This window comes from Triturus cristatus, chromosome 9 (assembly GCF_964204655.1).
Source record: "Triturus cristatus chromosome 9, aTriCri1.1, whole genome shotgun sequence".
Lineage (NCBI taxonomy): Eukaryota > Metazoa > Chordata > Amphibia > Caudata > Salamandridae > Triturus > Triturus cristatus.
Window position 1 is genome coordinate 607,788,414 of NC_140592.1, and position 21,234 is coordinate 607,809,647.

The window sequence follows — 21,234 nt, forward strand, 5'->3', positions numbered from 1 at the left end:
GACCTTTGTTCTCTTATAGGTCGTCATGATCTCTTTCACCTTTGCTTATTTAAAGTTGCTTACAAAAACAGGACAACTACATATGAGGATCCCATCAGATTCAAGAGCTTCATCAATGCTTGCAAGATGGAAAACATAAATATCTCCGGAGCATCTCACTCAATCCATTTAAAATTATGGATCCTCTTTGTTGATTTTGAATACTTCAAACGCATTTAATATATTATTATGTTGGTTATTAGTTGTGTAATATTCTATTCTTTGAGAGATGTCACCAAAGATACTCCCTACTAAGTACTTTTTTTTCGTCCCTTACAGGTGTTGTTTACTTGTCTGTGCCTGTCCTTGTCTCATGTTCTGTGTGCTGCAGTCATTCTCATGTCCTTTGCCGAGAAATTTCGACATGTCATCTGTTCTATGTGGTCTCATCCCAACCATCTTTTTGGTGATTTTTTATGTATGCTTTTTTTTTTCTTCATTACCTTTTACTGTTCTTTTTCCTTTTTCTTTCTAAGCTTCTTTTTCCTCGTTATCACTTTTTACTCTTCCTTCATCACTGTATTTTCTTACTTCCTTTCCCTTTCTATTCTTTGCTTCCCCTTTGCTTTGTTTTAAAGTGCTCTTAATACAAATAATTTTTATATGATTTTTATCTTGTTTCTAGTACAATTTGTCTGCTCTACCCTGGTTCTTTTTCTTTCAAGTGTTTTTTGTGTCTCAGAAAATTGTTTCTTGTAATTTCAGGGGTTTAAAGTCCCCCACTAAGAAACAACATGTTTTATATCATCTGTCATAGCTTGGAGCTAATGCAGTTCTAATTTAGAAATCACACCATACAGAAAATGAATCTTTAAAACTAAAATGGGATATTCAGTAGGTGAAGTCTTCAACTCGCCAGGTGATGGTGAATGAGTTATTGCTCTTTGTCATAAATAATTTTCTGTTAAGTTGCTTTCTCAGAAATCTGATGATAAGGGTTGATGGTTACTTACCAAACTATTGGTTAGAAAGGCTCCAGTATCTTTGTTCAATGTATATGCCTCCACCACTGGTCACGGTACCTTTTGGTCTCGCCTCCGCAATTTTTTCAATATCCTGATGATAATGTTCTTCTAGCAGGGGACTGGAATATTGATCCCGGTATTGAATGCAACTCTATGGTCTCTTTCATGCCCAATATAGCTCAAAAATGTTTTGTTCAAACTATTAAACAGTGAAAGTTAATTGATGGTTGGAGATTACGTAATCCCACTTTAAGAGAATACACATATTTTTCCTCTGTAAACCAGACCCACTCAAGAATAGGTTATTTTTTCATATCGCATAACATATCCCAGTCCTTACAATCTGCCGATTTAGGTTTCATCCTAATATCTGATCATGTCCCTGTTTCAATTCAATTAGATATTTTTAATAAACCCAATTTGTTCAGATGTCAGTGTTTTAATAACTCACTTCTTTGAGATCCCACCATTACCTCATCGTTTACTTATTTTTTCAATTATTTTTTTAATTTTCTCCTAGCAGATAATGTACCTTTTCACATTACTAGGGATGCGTTCAAAGCGTCTGTGCAGGATTTTATCATTAATTATGTTTCTAAGACATGAAAAAAGTGACATGCTTATGTCACGGGTCTCATAGCAAAAATAAAGAGTCTGCAACACTCCTATTATTTCTCTAAGTCAAGAGAATGTTTATCAGAGCTCATTACTACCAAGCTGCAATTCAACAAGGAGTCTCTGGATAAGTCTTCACTTTATTTATTAAAGTCAGGTGCAAAAGTTTGTGAGGTCCAAAATAAATTGGGCTAATTGTTAGCAAACTATCTTAAGGTCAGGAATTTCAGGAAGGTAAAGATTCAGAAATTCTAGAGGAATTTTTCCAGTTTTATAGATTATTGTACACACCAGACGACCTACCTTTGGATGCTAACATTTCTTAATACCTTTCAACTATACAAGAGATTTTTGGCACTCAAATAGATTTTGAATTGTTAGAGTCTAATGTTTCACAAACAGACATTTGCACTGCATTGCATACACTTAAAAAAGATAAAGCCCCTGGTCCAGATGGTTTCCATGCTGATTTTTTCATACACTTTGCTCGCTTACTACTCCCAAAATTGGATGCTCTAATAACTTCTTTTTTACATCCACATGAATCCTCTCGCTCTTTTTTGGAATCCTTAATTTGCCTCATTCCAAATGATGAGAAGGATCCAAATAATTGCAAAAATATAGGCCCTTCTCTTTAGTCTGTATTGATTATAAGATTTTTTAAAGCTTTAGCTTTATGATCAGCTCTCCCTAAATTACTCAGTAAAGAACAGTCAGGTTTTGTTAAAGGACAATTTATTTTTGACAACACCAATCTATTTTTTGACATTTTATAAAAAACGTCCCTTAAATCAGAACGTTTGGCAGCAATCGCCTTGGATGTGGAAAAAGTGTTTGATCGGATATATAGGCCTTTCATTTTTCAAACGCTGAAATGGTTTGGGTTTGACCTAAAAATTATATTACATTATTTCTCGTATGTATTCAAGTCCACAAGCAGTGATTTTTGCCAATGGCCCCACCTCTTCATATTTTACTTTTGGTAGAGGTGTTCATCAAGGATGCCCTCTTTCCTCCTTTCTTTTCAATTTAGATTTGAACCCTTTTTTTATCGAAACAACGACAAAATCAAGAATTTTATGGATTTGTTTCTAATAATCAACAGGTTAAATAAGCACAATATGCCCATGGTGTTTTATTATTTCTCTCACAGCCCCAATCCTCACTTCCCATCTTTTTACTTGAAGTGACCTCTTATGCGTCAGTATCTGTTCATAACATGAACAATGATAAATGTGAGATATTACCTAAAACTAACTACACTTTCACAGATGATTGTGTGGAGTCCTCAATATGTAAAGTATGTGGGTTTATGTTCATAACAATCCATTAAAATGTTAGTTTCCCTAAATATAAAGTCATCTATGCTAACTAGTAAATGGCATCCCTTATACCTTTCTTGGTGGGATCGCCTTGATACCATTAAAATCATGTTAGCTCCCATCATACTCTATATCATTTCTAATATACATCTACCTATACCCTTTAAATCCTTTAAAAAGTTAAATTATTTGCTTGGTCCTTTGGAGTAACAAAAATCCTTCCATGTCAATGTTGAAGCTAATGCGTCCAAAATTAGAAGGTAGGGTCAATTTTCCAGATTTTTCCAAATATCACAAGGCATTTTTATTATGTCAGTCTTCTCATTTGATATCGGGCTCTCCAGTAGATTGCGCTTTGCTGTTTGAACTTGAACATTTTTATCTTTCACCTTTTTCTTCTCAAGAAGTTCTGTCCTTCACATGCAAACTACAAACTCTCTCAACTCCCGTTCATAAATATTCAAACAACTTGTGAGAATATATATTACCCTATACTCCCACAGACCTTGTAATTTTTCTTCATTCTACTATTTGGCATAAGAAATTCATATTGCTTCATGATAAGCCTATCTACTGGAGATAAAAAGGTTCAATTTTGGTGTATCCACTTTCTGATCAAAAAACGTATATACCGTTCTCACAAGCTTGTAATTTTTTTGCCCTTCCTTCCTCTTCTCAAAATGAATATCGGCTTTTACATCATGCTCTTTGCTCTGAGTATGCTCAATTTTACTTTTCTCATCTTTCTGGTTCTGCGTCTACTAGGAGATTGCACACCCATAATAAGCCCAAAGCATCTACTATTTATTCCCATTTACTTTGCCCCACTACTGAGAGAAAAACACAAAGGTAGAACTATCTTGGGGACAGGATTTGGGATTGAAATGGTCTATTCACATCTGGATCAAAATTATGGGTCAAAATTAGGAAGTCCTCTAGAGCGGAAATACCACACAAACACTATTTTTATTTATAATAGACTTCTTTCATAAACCTATAGTTCTACATAAGACACATTCTGAGCTTACTGACACTTGTTGGATATGTTCATCAGAACATGCAGATTCAAAACACTTACTTTTTAATTGCCCTTTCGTTCATGATTTTTGGGAACAAATTTAGATTCAAATTAACTCAGTTATTCACTCCATAGTACCCTTTTCCATTGCTAACATCTTTCTGGGAAGTTTATCTGGTGGTTGGACCGCGTATTCATTTAATGTACTGGGCTGGCCGACGGGGAGGCTCTTGACTTCTCCACTGCTCTGTCTCCGCACTTTACATTGGGCGGCACATTGGTTTACTGTCCCCCCGGCCCGTCGAGCGCTTTTTTGAAGAGTCTGGACAACATTATTGTCCCTCGTGCCCTCCGTTTTACATACTTTCTCTTGGTGGGTGATTTTAACATCTATTTGGACTGTCCCGGGTCCCAGGGCACTAATGAACTAACCGATTTGCTTGATCTGGTGCAACTAACTCAGTGGCTGAAAGTTCCTTCCCACTCTGGTGGCTATACGATTGACCTGGTGTGTTCCAACTTTGCACTATCTATAGAGAACCCTATCCAGGTCACTTGGTCTGACCATTTTCTGGTCTATTTTTCCTGGCCATTGAGGTTGTCAATGCCCCCTAGTGCCTCGGTTCTATGCAAACCTCCCCTGAAAATTGAAATCCCAGCCCTCTATACGGCCCTCTCACTCTCCCGCCCGGTGCTTTCTAGTGACCTGGATGTGGCGGTTGACGGCTTTGCTACTTGGATTAAGCAGGGTGTCAGCTCTGTCTCTCACCCTAGTTCTAAAAAGGAGCCGCGCTCCTCTCCATCTCGCCCTTGGTATACTGGTGCATTAAGAGAGCTCAAATTGGGCTGTAAGGGACTGGAACGCCAGTGGTGCTTGGAGTATTCTCCATCAGCGAAATCTGCCTTGCGTAAAGCTCGAAACAACTACTACGCGGTCATTAAATCGGCTAAGAGTAGTTTCAATGCAGATCGCATTGCCAAAGCAAAAAACAATGGTAGGGAGATCTTCTCCATTGTTAGAAGCTTTGCGCTGAACAAGCGGTTTCCCCCACTTCACTTCAATGGTGTCAGGAGCTTTCCTCCTTCTCCATTGGGAAAATACAAGCTATCCAAGATAGTGTGATGAAGAGCCTTCAAAGACTTGGTGTCCCCCAACATCTGCTCTATACCCCTCCGCTTTCAGTGTCGCCTACATGTGCCGGCTTTTCTCCTGCTTCAGGGCCAGATATATTGGCTATTCTTAATACCCTTAAGTCAGGCTCACCTTCTGACCCATGCCCTGCCAGAGTACTGGCTGGAGTAGCCGAGGTCGTCTACCCTGAAGTGACATCAATTATTAATCTGTCTCTGCGCACGGCGCAGGTCCCTCTGCACTGGAAGCAGGCTTAATTATTGCAACTCCTAAAGAAGCCCTCACTAGATCCATTACAAGCGGCCAACTATCGTCCCATCTCTCTCCTTCCAGCCCTGTCCAAGGTCTGTGAAAAAGTTGTCTTTCGTCAGCTGGATACTTTTATTGAAAACTCTGGCGCCCTTCACCCGGCTCAATCCGGATTTAGGAAAACTTAAAATACTGAGACGGCTCTAGTGGAAATGGCAGAAACAATCAGGGAGTGCCTGGACGCAGGCGGAAGGGCGGCTTTGGTCTTACTGGATCTCTCTGCCGCCTTCGACACGGTACCCCACCATCTTCTACTTACTCGCCTTGCTAACATCGGCATCGCAGGCTCTGCTCTGGAGTGGCTTAAATCTTTGTTGGAAGATGGCTCCCAGCAGGTCTGGTCACCTCAGTTTTCCTCAATTGCCAGGAAAGTGTCTACGGGAGTACCTCAATGCTCTTTAACATCTATCTGACACCCCTTATTTACCTGGCAGAGGAGCTGGGGGAAAAAATAATTGCCTACGCTGATGACACCCAGCTCCTATTTACTTGGAAAGATGGCGACCTGTCGACTTCTCTGGTGCAGACCTGCCTTTACTTTGTGTTTCAGTGGCTGGCATGTGCCCAACTGAAGTGCAATGAGGATAAGTCTGAGGTCCCGCTATACAGCTCTTTTCCACCTGCCTTCCCTGAAAATATGTGGCCGCCCGTCTTCCCTCGCCCTAAATCAGTGGGTGCGCCTGCTAAGAACCTAGGAATCTGGTTCGGTGACAACCTTCGCTTTTCGGTGCAAGTCAAGAAACTCACCGGTGTCTGCTTTGGCATGCTTAAATCTCTTAGAAGGTTTTTTCCCCTTCTTCCCAGACATGCCAAGGAAACGGTCGCTCGGGCACTTATTCTCTCCCGCTTGGATTATGCCAACGCCCTTTATTGCGGCATCCCTGGCTACCTGTTGAATAAACTGCAAACGATACAAAATGCCATGGCCAGACTTCTATTTAACATCTCTAGAAGATCTAGCGTGAGACAGTATCTGCGTGACTTGCATTGGCTTTCAGTGGCCCAAAGAGTGCAATTTAAAGTTCTTACGGTGGCTCACAGAGCTCTGCATGATATGGGCCCTTTATACATCAGGAAGCGGTTCAGCTTCTATCTCCCCAACAGAACACTTCGTTCAGCCAACCAACATTGGATGACCATTCCCCGCTATCGCAGGTCCCGACTGGGAGGTTAGTCCATCTCTGTCAAAACTGCTCTGGCCTGGAATTCTCTCCCTCTAGAAATACGGAGTATTCAGGAGTTTTGGACCATTCAAGAAATGGCTTAAAACTTTTCTTTTCAACTAGCTGACCCATGCATCCCACTCTCCTAGGTTTTTGATAACTGCACGCGCCAGGATACTCTTGAGTAATTGAGCGCGCTATAAAACCCTTTATAACATAACATATAACATAACATAATGTACGAATTATAGACTTACTCATAGCAGTTGCATTTCAGCAGATTTCCAAAAACTTGAAGGACTTATTTAAATTCTTCAAGAATGGTGGTATGCAATTTGTCATTATCATAGATTGCCTACATTATGTGAGTTCGCTCTATATCTTGTTTTTAATGTTTTAGTCTCCTGTTAAACAGTTCTGGGATGCCTATGCAAAATTTTCTTTTACACATTCACCTGCTCACCAGGAAGTTTTTCAACCTCCTTGACTCCCCTTTCTTGATATTAAAAATGTTTCAATATGTTTATTAATGTTACAATTTTTTTACATACATTGTATTGAATCTCACCATATATAACCAGACTTTCCTCTTTTACACCATGTACAACCCCCTCTTTACCCAGTTCCTCTCTGTGTTTCCTAATTTCAATTGTAAGGGTTTCTGCTACTGTATTGTATTATATACTTCTGTTTGAATTCGTTTTTGATCAAAAATAGCTTCATTGTATAATAGTTAATCATAGGAATAACGGGCGTCATTGAAAACATCACATAATTCCAAAAAGTAAACAGGATAACTTTGCCCTCTGTCTAGTCTTAAGGACAAGCATCAAAATGACTAAGATTAACCTTAATCAGAGAATTCAGGAGGACATTGGGGTTTGACAATTTCCAGGCAATAGCTCAGGCTATGAAGTTCCTCTGAGGCACTATACTTTTTTAACGAGGGAGACAACAAAACTGCAGTCAGAGAGTTATGATTCAATTAGTTCATATTGAGAGTATGACAGAATAATAACAGACTGGAGAGAAAATAATTGTCCATTGGTGATGAGCAGCCTCCACCTAAGTAGGTGAGAGACAGGGCTCACACTGATCCATTCTTTCATGAATATTACCCAAAACATAATTGGAAACATATTTGTCAAATTCAGCCCTTCTATCACTGTGGTAAATGGTGGCTACCTATATAAATTGTGGGGCAGGTGAACGTGACAATGAAGTAACACAATTGAACCAATTAGTAGCCAAAAAGGGAACCTAGCATAAACTTTTTGTTATAAAATAAACAAGATAACATTTTAACTCATTACCACACTCAGCGTAGAAATCCTGAATCCCTTTGCTTTTAAGAAGAATACTGGAGAAGGTCAAAATAAGCGCAATCTCTGAGTCCTCCAATGGTTGTTCCTGAATTCAAGCTACCTCAAGGGACTTTCAGGCTGGTGTATGGATCACATAAGGGGCCTCATGTAGGTAGCTAAATACCGGTCGGTAACGGCCGAAATTCGGTAAAAAACTCGTTACTGACCGGTATTTAGATAGTTGAGATGTAGGAGGCCAAAAACCCATATTCGGTAAATATGAATCGGTAAATACCGATTCAAATTTACTGAATTCTAAAATACCGCTTCAAATTTACCGAATACATATTTTCCGATTCGGTAAATATGAAGTGGTAAATATGAAGTGGTAATATGGAAAAAGATATGTAGGTAAATTCGGTAATTAAGAAATCCTTGAAAATCGGTAAATAAGAGTCGGTAATTAACACTGATAGAAAGCAGGTGGTAATCATCAACAGTGCATATAAGCAATCCCAAAATGCAACAGCATGGACAACATGGCCGCTCTGTATGTCATTGCAAGGCGGCTACGTCTACAGGCAGCAGGACTGAGGATATGGAGACGGGAGGAACGCATCTACAGACAGCGCATCACACTCTTCCAACTGACTGACGCAGAGATACATGAAAGGTACAGGCTACACCCCCAAACCATCATGGACCTGATAAGGGACCTGCACCCACTCCTGGACCAGCCAACAAGAAGGGCGCATGCCATACCACCACATGTTCAGGTTCTCTGCAGCCTACACCTACTTGCATCTGGCAGTTACCAGGGGGTGATAGCTGCGGTGGGCGGTGTATCCCAGAGTTGCCTGTCCCGTTTCTTCAGGAAGTTCCTGGATGCCATGATGCAGAGAATGCACCACTACATCAGCTTCCCAAACACACAGGCTGAACTGCAGAAAACTAAAACTGACTTTTATCACATGGCACAATTCCCCCATGTCATTGGCTGTATAGATGGCACACACATCCCAATCTGCCCACCAGCTGCCACTGAGCACATCTACAGAAACAGAAAGTCCACCCACTCCATCAATGTGCAGGTAATCTGCGATGCAGGGAGCATCATCACTGATATCGTTGCCAAATTCCCTGGGAGCACCCATGACTCCTACATCTTCCAGAACAGTGGAATCTACACACGACTGCTTGCGGGAGAATTTGGAGAAGGATACCTGCTAGGTAAGTAACAGTGACGCTCCATAGTACTCAGTGCAAGTCATAGTGTATTGAGGCATGTGACTGATGTCTCCCTTTTACTCACCTAGGGGACAGTGCATATTCCGTGCGGTCATTCATCCTCACTTCCTACCTACACCCATCAACCCAGAGTGAGAGACGATATAATGTGGCACACAAATCTACACGCAATGTGGTGGAGCGCACGTTTGGACTACTGAAGAGCAGGTTTCGCTGCCTCCATAAGAGTGGAGGTGCACGCCAGTACACACCCATCCTCTGCTGCAAGATTATTGCCACTTGTGCAATGCTGCACAACCTTGCCACAAAGAGAGGCACAGAGGTCGAAATGACATATATTGAGGACAATGATGATGAGTCTGCACAGGCAGAGGCCAACGCAGCAGGAGTGCCAACAGCAACGGATGGAAGAGTGAGACGGGCAGAGATCACATGCAACTATTTCTGAATGAGTAAGGGGACACAGCCAGTAGTTGGATGCCATAACGTAGTTTAATCAGGCAGCACTACGCCACGACACAAAGGAAAACGTATTCCAACAACAATGAAAAATAAAATTTTGTCAGTTAAGGGTTACTTCACCCAATTGTGTCATTGTTTTGCCTGTCGCTTTAATGTTTGCGCCCACGCGCACCACTGGGGGATGGAATTGAGGGGGCGTCCTCACTGGCTGGGGTACCAGTGGCACCACGTTGACGCCTGTTGCTCCGACGAGTGTCTGGGACAGGGGGGGTTATGCTGCTGGTCGTGTCTTCTGTCTCGCCAGCATCCAAAGCGCCAGTTGTTGCAGACTGGCTGGTGAGCAGCACTTCTAGTGCACTCGTGACCCTAACCATCCCCCTGGACACATCTGTGCTGCAGTGTGCAAGGCCCTCCTGCATCGCCACAGAGCGCCTGCATCGCAGCGATGTGGCAGTCGCCAGCCGGTTCACTGCCCTCGAGGTCAGATCCTTTCTCTGATGTCCCCTGCGCCGTGCTGCCCTGTCCTCATCGTACTTTGAGCACAGCAGCATGATGGATTGGGACATGTCCCGCATGCCCGCTGCCATATCAGCCATGCCCCCTGCCATGGTGCTGATGCCCTTTTCAATGTTTCCAAAGGTATTGTTGAGGCCACGCATTTGTCGCTGTACGGACACCATTGCCCTTGCCTGGATGCGTTGTATTTTCACCATGGTGCCCTCAAGACCTGAGAACACTCCATGGCCCTGCCCAAGGGGAGGTGGACTCTGCGGCCGAGCCCTGCGGCGCCGTCTGCCAACTGTGTGTTCTCCCTCAGAGTCGGAAGGCACACTGGCATGGGTTACATCCTGGGGTACAGTGGACGTTTCCGGGGCCCTCGAGTCTTCGGACGATGAGTCGGTCACATCCAACCTGGCTGCAGGACGCCTCCTCAACCTGTGCAATGCAGGTGGTGAAGATGGTGGTGACACCTGCAGGACTGGGGATGCTGGCAGGAGCGGCGATGCTGGCTGGGGTGGTGTAACTGCCTGTGGTGCCGTTCCCTGGGCGGTACTGGTGGTGGCCTTCTCTGTGCTGGGTTTGTGGTGTGCCCTCTCTCCCTTGTCATGGCCAGTTCTGTGCGCAGTAGTGCCTGTGGACAGAAAAGCGACAGCAGCTAAGTGTACCTGAAGCATTGTCTTGATGACATGACAATACATTTTCTGTACAGTATCTCAATGTCCTCTGCCTGCTTCTCGCTACTGTGTGTCACATGGCCTGTTATTCTGTGCTAATCGTATCATGTTTGGGCTTTCAGGGACTACATCTCCCATGATGCATTGCAGGCATGCACTAATACCTGTACTGGAGTGGGATTCTCATAGCACATTTGGGGAGTTGGGATAGGGGTAGGGGGGGGGGCACATTGCTGTGCAAGCGTCTTACCTTGTTTGGAGGTGCCTGTGGCGGAGCTGTCAGCGTCCCCAATCCCCACGATGCTTTCTGGCTCAATCGTTGTCTCTACTAGCTCCTCCAGTTCTGTCAGGGCTGGTGCCCTGTTGCGTCCACCTCCTGTCTGGCTGGCCTCTTTTTTAAATTCTGCCACCTTCCTCTTTGTAATGATACGGATGTCGTACCACCGCTTCTTCAGGACATCGATGTCCCGGGGGGTCACTCCCATGGCATTCACCTGTGCCTGGATTCCAAGCCAGATCTTTCGTTTTTCTGACTCAGGCACTTGCTGTGACAGTTTCCCAAAACGTTTCTGGTGCTGCTTCACGACCTCCTCCACCAGTACTTGCAGCTCCTTTTTGCTGAATTTCAGCTTTCGCTTCCTCTCCCCTCCTTCCCTCTCTGTGTCCTGGCTGGCCATTCTTGCAGTCTCCAGGGCTGAATCAGGCAGTTGCTCTCTTCCTCTCCTCAGCACTCCCAGCCTCTCCAGAGTTTGCTGATTGTGTGCACCTGCCTGGGTGTGGCCACTCCCTGGTTGGGTGGGGTTTAGGTAGCACAGGATTGGCTGATTCAAGTCAGGTGTTTTTGAACTACCGATTCGGTATTTACCGATTCAGTATTTACCGATTCGGAAAATACCACTTCGGTATTTACCAAATCGGAAAATACCACTTCGGTATTTACCGATTCGGTAAATTCCGATTCATGTTTACCGAATTTTACCGAATCGGTAATGTTTACCGATTGTTGACCTACATATAACTTAACGATTCTTAAATACCGATTCGGTAAAATTCGGTATTTAAGAATCGGTAAAAATTATTTACCTACATATGGCCCGTAATGCTGATAACTGACCAAGTCTCCAGTAACACTAAATTGTCATGGGAATAAATAAATGAAAGCCATACCTTGTCACAAATATTCAACGCTAACCCAGGGGTTTATAGACAAACAGAAACTATTCATCCATATTATTGCATGAGCGCTGTTTCCTTCATCAACCATTGACTTTATAACACTTTTGCTTTTTCAAGGAGAAACATTATTAGGGTTTCTGTTTTTCATTTTAAACCAATATGTACTAAATCACTTCTAAAATGATTTTTTCTTTTTCTGTCAAAACTGATTTTGCTGCATTTCTACTGCTTTGGAACCCTCTGGCAGCAAAAATACAGCCACTGCCTCTAAGAACTTTTATGTGATGGATGCTCCCCCTGTGACCCACTTGCATCATGCTAAGCCACTTATAAGATTCCCTTGTGGACATCTACAGGGTACATGGACTCCTAGGGCCTACTTCCACACCCATTTTGGCTCATCACCTTATAGCTTTAGATCATGGTATATGGTCTGAAAACTAAGGTATGAGGCAATGAAGATCATTGTGCCTTCCGAGGTCTCCAGAATCAATGTACTACCATAAAACACAACACACAAAACTCCTGCTCTTAGGTTTACAATTTTATGGTTTATGGGAGCTGCATCCCTACATACAGAACGATCAAGCGCCATATCAGGAACAAGATTAGTGCCCATGTACTATGCAAAGTGATCCATTAGCTGGTTTTGATGAATATTCACTGCTTTAAGTACATACAGTTCGTGCTTGAGATGTTGTTGTTGGAGCAGCGTAATTTTGGCTCCACCCTTTGATGTTATAAATATGCCATATATACGTGCATTTAGTACTATACATTGAGTGCTTTGATGTCATTAACGTAAAGTGGTGCACTTGACTGAAATACAGAAGTTGAATTTGCTGTATAATAAAGTAAAATTACATGAGTGTGCATACTAATGTTTTTTCTTATAGTAATACCGAATTGCAGCTTTCATATATATATATATATGGGTAGTTTCAGTAATTTTACTAACTCTATATATACTCACATATTTATTTGAATAGTATCATGCATTTATTGTAGAACTGTATATGTATCCATAACCATGCATTTAAAATGTGTATTGAAGTGATTTGCTACGTTAAGTTGATGAAACTCCTTAAGCATTTGAGGCCAGATGTACGACACTTCCAATTTATGAGTCGCAAATTGCATCGTTTTGTGACTCGCAAATTGGAACTTACAACAGTGTCTCAGACACTGTTTGGGATTTCGAATGGGGTTGCAAATTGCCTGCCTCATTAATATTTATGAGACAGGTGCAATTTGCGACTCCATTGGGAATGGCTAGCAATCCAAGGGATGGTGGCCTGCTGGGGTCAGCAGACCAACCATGCCTGTGACTGCTTTTTCAATAATGCACTGGTTTTTTTTAAAATGCAGCCCATTTTCCTTAAAGAAAACGGGATGCATTTAAAAAATAAAAATCAAATGTTACTGTTTCATTTTTTAAGAGTAGGCAGTTGTCCGTGGGACCACTGCCTGTTCTTAAAAAATAATTTCAATGCCAGTCACAAAGGGTAAGGGGTCTCCTGGAGACCCCTTCCCGTTTGCGAGTGGCATACCACCCATTTGAAATGGGTGGTAAACTGCGAGTCGCTATTAGGAAGAGACGCCCTTGGCACGCCCCTTTCTAATAGCGAGTCGCACACCCTATTTTGCGAGTCGGTAATAGGTTACCGACTCGCAAAATAGGGTTTGTAAATAGGGAAGACCTATTTTGAGGTTGCAAATGGATTTCCCATTTGCGACCACAAAAAAGTGTTGCACATCTGGCCCTTGCACTCTAATGTTTAACCTTCAAGGTGAAAGTTTGCTCGGTTGCAATGTTTTCTCTTCTTTGCAGGTGTGTTCATATGATCTCAAAGTTAGCAAAAAGCACATTGTGTATGTATGAGAGATAATGAGGCTTGGGAGAATAACTTTTGGCAAGAATGAGAGTTGTTAAAGAACAAAGGAAGGATCCAATTCATGAAGATGGGAGCAATCCAAGGATGATCTGATGTTCAGAAAAAAAGTAGGGAGTATCGGATGAAACAGTCAAATTTTGCTGTGAGAAGGTGGAAAAGAACTGGGACACATGAAGTTGGATTTTCAAAGGCTCTGTGAGGTTTTGTGGTGACACATTAGCTTCAGGCAGATAGCCTTCAGACTCAGAGGGGTACAGACCTCCTTGCCATGTGGCTTTATTCTATGCACTTCTTCTGATCTTGGAGAACTACATCAGCTTGGCTTTGGATTTGTAATAAACCTACATTTAATCCCACTTACCGATTTTTGGGTCCTAACTCTGTAGCAAAATGGGCTATACCATAAACCGAACTTTTGGAGGTTGCTAACTCCTCTTTATTTCCCAGGCATCTAAAAAGGCCTATTGAAGGGAAATTCAGATATTCAGCACAGCACTCTGAAATTATTATTATTCAAGGCAGCTAACATTCATGCTTGACACAACGAGAAAAATTTAGTCATTGATGAGCAGTTGAGAATTTGAGTGGGGGGAGTAGTTGTTCAATAGATTGGGCTGGTAAAACAATAAGAAAAGGTATTTGCCCTCACTTATAGACTTTGAGACATCGTTGTTTTGTGACAAGGGGGAGGACTAGACCTCCATAAATTGTATCAGTCCCCTGGAAGGGACTTTCAGTTCCACTTTCACTACCACTATTCCCAACACTCAGCACCCAGTACCCAACTTCAATGGCTGCTGAAGGGGATGGGCCGCCCACCTTCATTGCACTTAAGGCGCACCCTGGCACCCCCGTAGTGCAGGGCACGCATGGGCCAAGGGCCGGCCCATCTGCACCCATCCGTGGCTTGACGAGGCTGGGCTGGGCTCCCCCTCTTGGCTTTATGCTCCACCCGTGGTCAGATACAATGGGGAAATGTAAACTACCTCCAACCATGGCACAAGGTAAACCCAGCTCCTCAATTACAAATTACTTGGCCAATATAATGGGCATCCTTGACAATAAAAATAACCTCAATTGAACAGAGGCTAGGTCCCTCTGGCCAGTCAGTTAAAGAAATTATTTGCTCATCCTGTACGACTACAGTCACTGCTGACATAACGGAAACTACAGGTGGTAGTGATATCCCTAATAAGGTAGTGAACGGATGCGTTCAGCATACTGATAACTTAGTCACAACTGTTTCCCCCCTTTGAACTGTTCTTGGACCCACCACTAAAGCGCAAGAAAATTCCTGAACCTTTTCTGGATATCCCAGAGGACACACAAACATGCCCAGATCTAACTCAGGAAGGGCCCTCAAAGGTCCTCAAAGCTATTGGAAAAACAAATTGGTCTCTTTTTAATAAGGGTAAAACATCTAAATCCATGAAACGAATGAAATCTTTAGTGCCCAATTCTGATGCCCTTAATCAACCATATTCCCTTATTCAGTCGATAGAAGATTTGGTTAAATTCTCTTTGGACTCTTTGTCCTCTAGATTGGCACAGATTGAAAACTCTACTGCTAGTTGTCTTGAGAATTTTTACTCAACTCAGTGAAGTTAAATCCCATTCACAATTTTAATGCTTTGGTTGAGGGCCAACTTTCCACCGCTCTGCATGCTTTTGATACCACCAGTCTTTCTCACCCCAGAAATCGGCATACCACTGGATGCACAACCACGTCTTGTTCTACCAATCCTATTACTTCCTAATTGTCCAGCAACCGTTCTCAGCTGGCCCCGTATTCAAAAAATCCACCTGCTAAATCCAGGGATATATCACATGATATGGCAACTCGGGGGTCGCTGGGAATTTTTGTTCTTCCTCTAGAAGCTTTGCCTTTCTTGGTGGTTCTAGTGAATGTCATAGACTTTTCTGACTCTGACTTGGAAATCTGGGAGAGTCTGAGAAACAATTAATACAATGGGTTGGCTAGAAAATTGGTTTGACGCTTGGCTTTTGATGATCTGAAAATGGTCAGAAGGGTTAACTTGGTTGACAGAGGAGCTAAAACCATGTCTGCCATCTGCATTGTTATGTCTTTTAAGCCCTGCCTTTGGTACAAACAATCCTCAACAGAGCACAATCCAATTTTACAAACTCTTCATCACAAGTAACTGCCTTCACATTGGTATATTTGTATCGTCTATTTACTCTGGAGGCAGGATTCTATTTTACCCGGGAGTACAACTGCCATGATTCTTTGGTTCATCACCCTGCCACTGCCACAAAGAGCCATTATTCCCTTCTGTTAGATTTGGACAGTATTGATTGACTTAAATTTGAGTTCTAGAAGCTCCCTCAACTTGTGCTCAATCCATCTTCTAGCCCAAGTCTCGATCCTGAAATATCAATCCCGGAGGTTCCCTTATCATTAGTGACCAGTAATATAACTATAGCTTCTAACCTCAGAACGCCAGTCATTGTGTAGTGTGTCATTCTTTTGGAATGTGGTGGCACTCTGTTCGAAGGTTCTTCTTCCCTATTTGGTGAAATTTGTGTCTAAGTTTTGGTTTCTCTGCTTAGAGGAGACATGGGCCTTCGTCCCTATTCATATCAATGGGTTTAAGACTTTCCATCTAGCTACAGTACCCTCTCATACTGGCAGCCCAAAGGGGTGGGTTTGTCAATTTATGTTTCTAACCGGTTGACTTAACATATCATTAGAATTGATTCATCTTCTCTATACTTTTTTATTATTGTTTGTGTTCATACCCCCAATTTAAATCTCATTGTTGTGAACTTTTATAATAATATCCCCCTTCACTATATCAAGTCAGCTTTGTCCTTGCTTGAACAGGAACTTGATAATAATTGCTGTTGTGAAGGGACAGAATTTCTTTTAGTATTGGGTGGTGACTTTAATATTTGATCATTCCTTTTTTCCACCAGAGGACATTTGTGGAATCGTAGATCTGGATAATAATGATCCAACCCATTTTTCACCATGATGGCTATGCTATGTTATTTAACCCCAGGCGAAGCCGGCGGAGTTACTCTACGTAGAGCTCCACGGAGTTGGGCTAAAACTCCGCTCCACTCCTCCACCGCCCCTCAAATAAATATTTATAAAATAAAAATTAAAGTAAATAAAACAAACTTACCTTTATCCCAGCGTCTCCGGGCTGACCTCCTCCTTCTCGCCATGGTCCTACAGAATCACCTCCGTCAGACGTACGTCGTGTAGGACTGCGTGCGCATGCGCAGTCCTACCATGATGTTCATCTGACGTAGGGGATTCTGCAGGACCACGGCGAGGAGGGCAACCCAGAGACACCACGATGAAGGTAAGTTTGTTTTATTTACCTTCATTTTCCGTTAAAAGAATATTTATTGAGGCAGGGTGGAAGAGGAAGGGTCCGGGGCTGAACTCCGCACTGCTGTTCAGTCTGAGGTTTTGCATGAACTTTACGTTCTCTGCGGAACGCGGAGAATACAAAAATCTGCAATCTTCGCAAGCGGAGCAGAGTTCCTGCCCAGTGTTAATGTTATTGACAGACTAAGGGGCCGATTATGATACTGTTATGAAAAGCTCCAGATGGGATTCTGTATTGCAGAATCTGATTCGGAACCCTTGTTTCTGACTGATTCGTACAGATTTTCCAACGGCCGAATTCGATGCCCGGAAACCGTACGGGCAGTCCAAATCGGTTCAGAAAGGCATTGGGAGAGTCTGAGGCTTTCTGAGCCGAATCGTACAACTCTATGGATACGGTTTCCGGACGAGTGATTATGATGACCGATTAGGACAGCCGTTGCGATACGGTTTGCCCGAGATGAAACGGCTGTCAGAATCGGTCTTTGGGGGCCCGTTGCGGGTCCCCCTTTACCTCGAGGTGTCCAAATGTAGCCCGTGGGGATACCCGAGAGACCTCTCTTCCCAACTATGCGCAAATGTGGCAGGCACCATGGAATGCCCACCACAGGATGCAAGGTTTCCCCCAACCACCCCTTTTTTCAATGGGAGCCTGTGTTCGCATACGGAACACAGGCTCTCATGGAAGTCAATGCGAGTCTGACCGAACGATGTTAGAAAAATCGTAATCAGTCGTCCGGACTCACAGGACCGGATTCATTTGCAAACGAGTCTGTAACCTATTCGTTCGGGACAGTTTACCTCCATTCCTTCTACACCTACATATTTTGGGGGTGGGCACAATTCTGTTATTGATTATATCTTGTGTTCTGTGAGTTGTAAGTTCGTTTTAGCTGACTTCACGGCCAATCAGACTTGTGAGAGTGTTCATTTTCCTCAATCAATATCACTTAGGCTGGAGTTCAGTCATAGAAACATCCTAGAGGAACACATTCTTGATAATTCTGCCCTTACAGTTTGCAATGGCATTTCTTTGTGATAGTCCAATGTAGATCCTGGTATTTTTCTCAAATCATTGATTTCTACTCAGAGGGACATCTTTAACATATGCTTGAATATCTCCTCTAGTGATGCTGATACCAAGTCCGCTTTTTATTATTGGATGGGTCTATTAAAGCTACCTTAACAAGATCTTTTTTTCAGGTTAATTCCCAAGGCCCATAATCATCTTTTGTCAGCTCTCCATATGTCACCCTGTTGCCTTCAGGAAGTTAGAAGATGTAGATCAGCTTATCATTTAGCACTAAAAAAACAGGAAAGGAGCTAAAACCCTTGGCCTGGGTCTCCCTGATTGAAGCCAGCTTGTCCAAAGACACCTGTGTCTTTTGGCAGGTTATTAACGTTCCCTTCTTAAAGGATGAATCAGCCCCTAGCCTTGAGGTCGCAATTAGTAAGCCGAGTGGGTCACCCATTACTGGAAGCTGTACTCCAGTTCATCTCACTTGTGTCAGGGTTCCGATAGTATCTCCTGGGATCTTATGACCTATGACTCCTCTAGTTTGTGTTTTTCTTTGGACAAAGTCAATAAGGCATTGGCAGATACTAGTGGCACTAAAGCCTCTATCCCGGATGGTATCCCCATTGACCTGTTCCATCATTGCTAGGGTTATATGGGATTGCTGCCATTCTGGTTTTCCTAGTACCTGGTCTTAGTCCATAATTGTACTGATCTTTAAGAAAGGTGACCTTGCCAACTCTGCATGTTATCGCCCCACATCACTCTTTGATTTTGTGATTAAAGTGGTGGGAAGAATTCTGATGAACTGCCTGGAGGAGTGGGTCGTTTTTAACAATATATTATCTGATCTCCAATACGAATATCACAAAAGTTTGGGAACCATAGAACAGGGCCTCAATCTGAATTTAGTCATTGGTAAGTACACCTTTATGAAAAAGTTGACCCATCCAGTGCTTTCAACAGTGTACAAAACAGTAGTTTATGGTTTTTTTTGCTATCAGATTTAGGGCTGGATCTATCAATCATAGCCTTCATTAGAGACCTATACTCTGTAGGGAAAACTAGAGCACGTTACAGCCTAAAGGTTGAATACACTAGTAATTTTGACCTTGGAAGATGGGTCAGGCAGTGTTGCATACTTGCGCTCCTGCTATTTACTCTATATATCAATATCTTAGAGTCTGCCTTGTGTAACAAACATAGTGTCCCCCTCAAGATTGGGCATGGACCTATATCTTGTTTACTCTGTGCCAATGGTACCATCCTTATGTCACACATTGCAAGGGGCCTGCGGCAGTTACTTAATGGTTTCACAGATTTTATGTCTAATCTTGGTTTATCTGTTAATATAGGGAAGACCTTTGCAATGAAGTTCAGGTGGCATCTGCAGAAGTGCCACAATTTTAGGATAAACTGCACCAACCTTTTTTTATCTTAGTATTTTATTTGATGACCATGGCCTATGGACCCCAGCAGTTGACACTATACTGCAGTATTTTGAGAAATCTAATTCTGCTTTTCTCAAATTTGCAAGTAAGTTGGGGGACAAACCAGTAAAAGAAATTCTAACCATTTATAATGCTAAATGTATTTCTGTAGCCTATCACAGGGCAGGCATCTGGGGTTTCTAAAATGTTAGTTCTCTCCACACATGTGAAGATAGTGTTTTTAAATCTTTTTGCTGTCTCTGGCAGTTGTTCCACCTTTGTTTGCCGTGCAAAGCTAGGGGCTCCTTTTTAACTAACTTGATCATCATACAGCGCATTTTATCGTGGCACAAAATTTGGATTAGTGATTTTACTATTTAAATTGTATGATTCTGATTGATGGTTTAAATCTAATGTATTCTGGCTCCTTTTCTTGGCTCAAGTCTGTCAAATTGATTTGGGTGAATCTGAACCCTGAATACAATGATTCACCCAATGTCTTATCTAAAGTGAGTCGAAGAGACCTAAAAAGCCACTGTTTGTCCTTTCTCAAAGACCAAAGATTCTCAAAGGAAATGGCCAAACTCAGTGTTATTAAGAACCATTTGACACAGATTGCTGATATGACCTTAGTGCCGCTAATATTCATCAGCATTGGTACCTTCTGACATGCTTTAGGATGGACATTTTTCACTGTTTTCCAGCCATTAACAATTGTTCATCAGCCTTGATTAACTGCCCCTGCAATGGCCTCTCGACTCAATGCACCTTGGACTTCATGCATGTGTTTCTGCCCTTATTATGCTGTACCACATAAATTAACATTTTACCTAATCTCTGTGATGACAGCTTTAAGCAATGTCGACCTGATTTGTTACCTCTACGAACGACAACTGAATTACCTGGAGATTTTTTTGTAAAGCATTTGGCTTTTTAGGGTCTGTGACCAGGCTAAGAAAACATATTAGTATTTCTTGATGATGTTTATATCCTTCTACCCTTGTTTTATCACGTATCGTGTGTCAACTACTTTGTGAGGATGTATTTTGTATTTGATTTGCTTGTTTGGTTTTATGGTTTTTTAAAGAAAATAGAATGAAGCTGCGATTACTGACTGACTTCAATATATACTTTTATATTTTTATACTGAAGGAATTCTAATGTGAATTATATGAATTTTGTCCTGTGAGATATGGAGTATCTTATGAAGGTATGGTGGGCAGAAATCACTGTTTTAAAGGAATTCTATGCTACTCCTTTTTTAGATATGATAGACTTGATGCTCCACTTTCAGCAGATCTGGATGGATAACTGGTTAAGTTAATAAAAGAACAAAAAAGGAACATCAACCCAATACAGTAGATGAGAGGATGTAGCCTTACGGTTAGAGCGGTCGACCTTGAACCTGGAGAACCGGGTTCGAGTCTCAGCAACGACGCTCAACTTACTGCGATTCTGGCCAAATCACTTAATCTCCCCCGCCTGACAAAAATGAATGTGTCCATCTGTAACGAAACTGGTGCACATGTAAAGCGTTCTGATACCAGATGTCTCGCATCTAGTTCATGCTATAATAAACTCCCCCAAAAAAAACAAAATCATTAT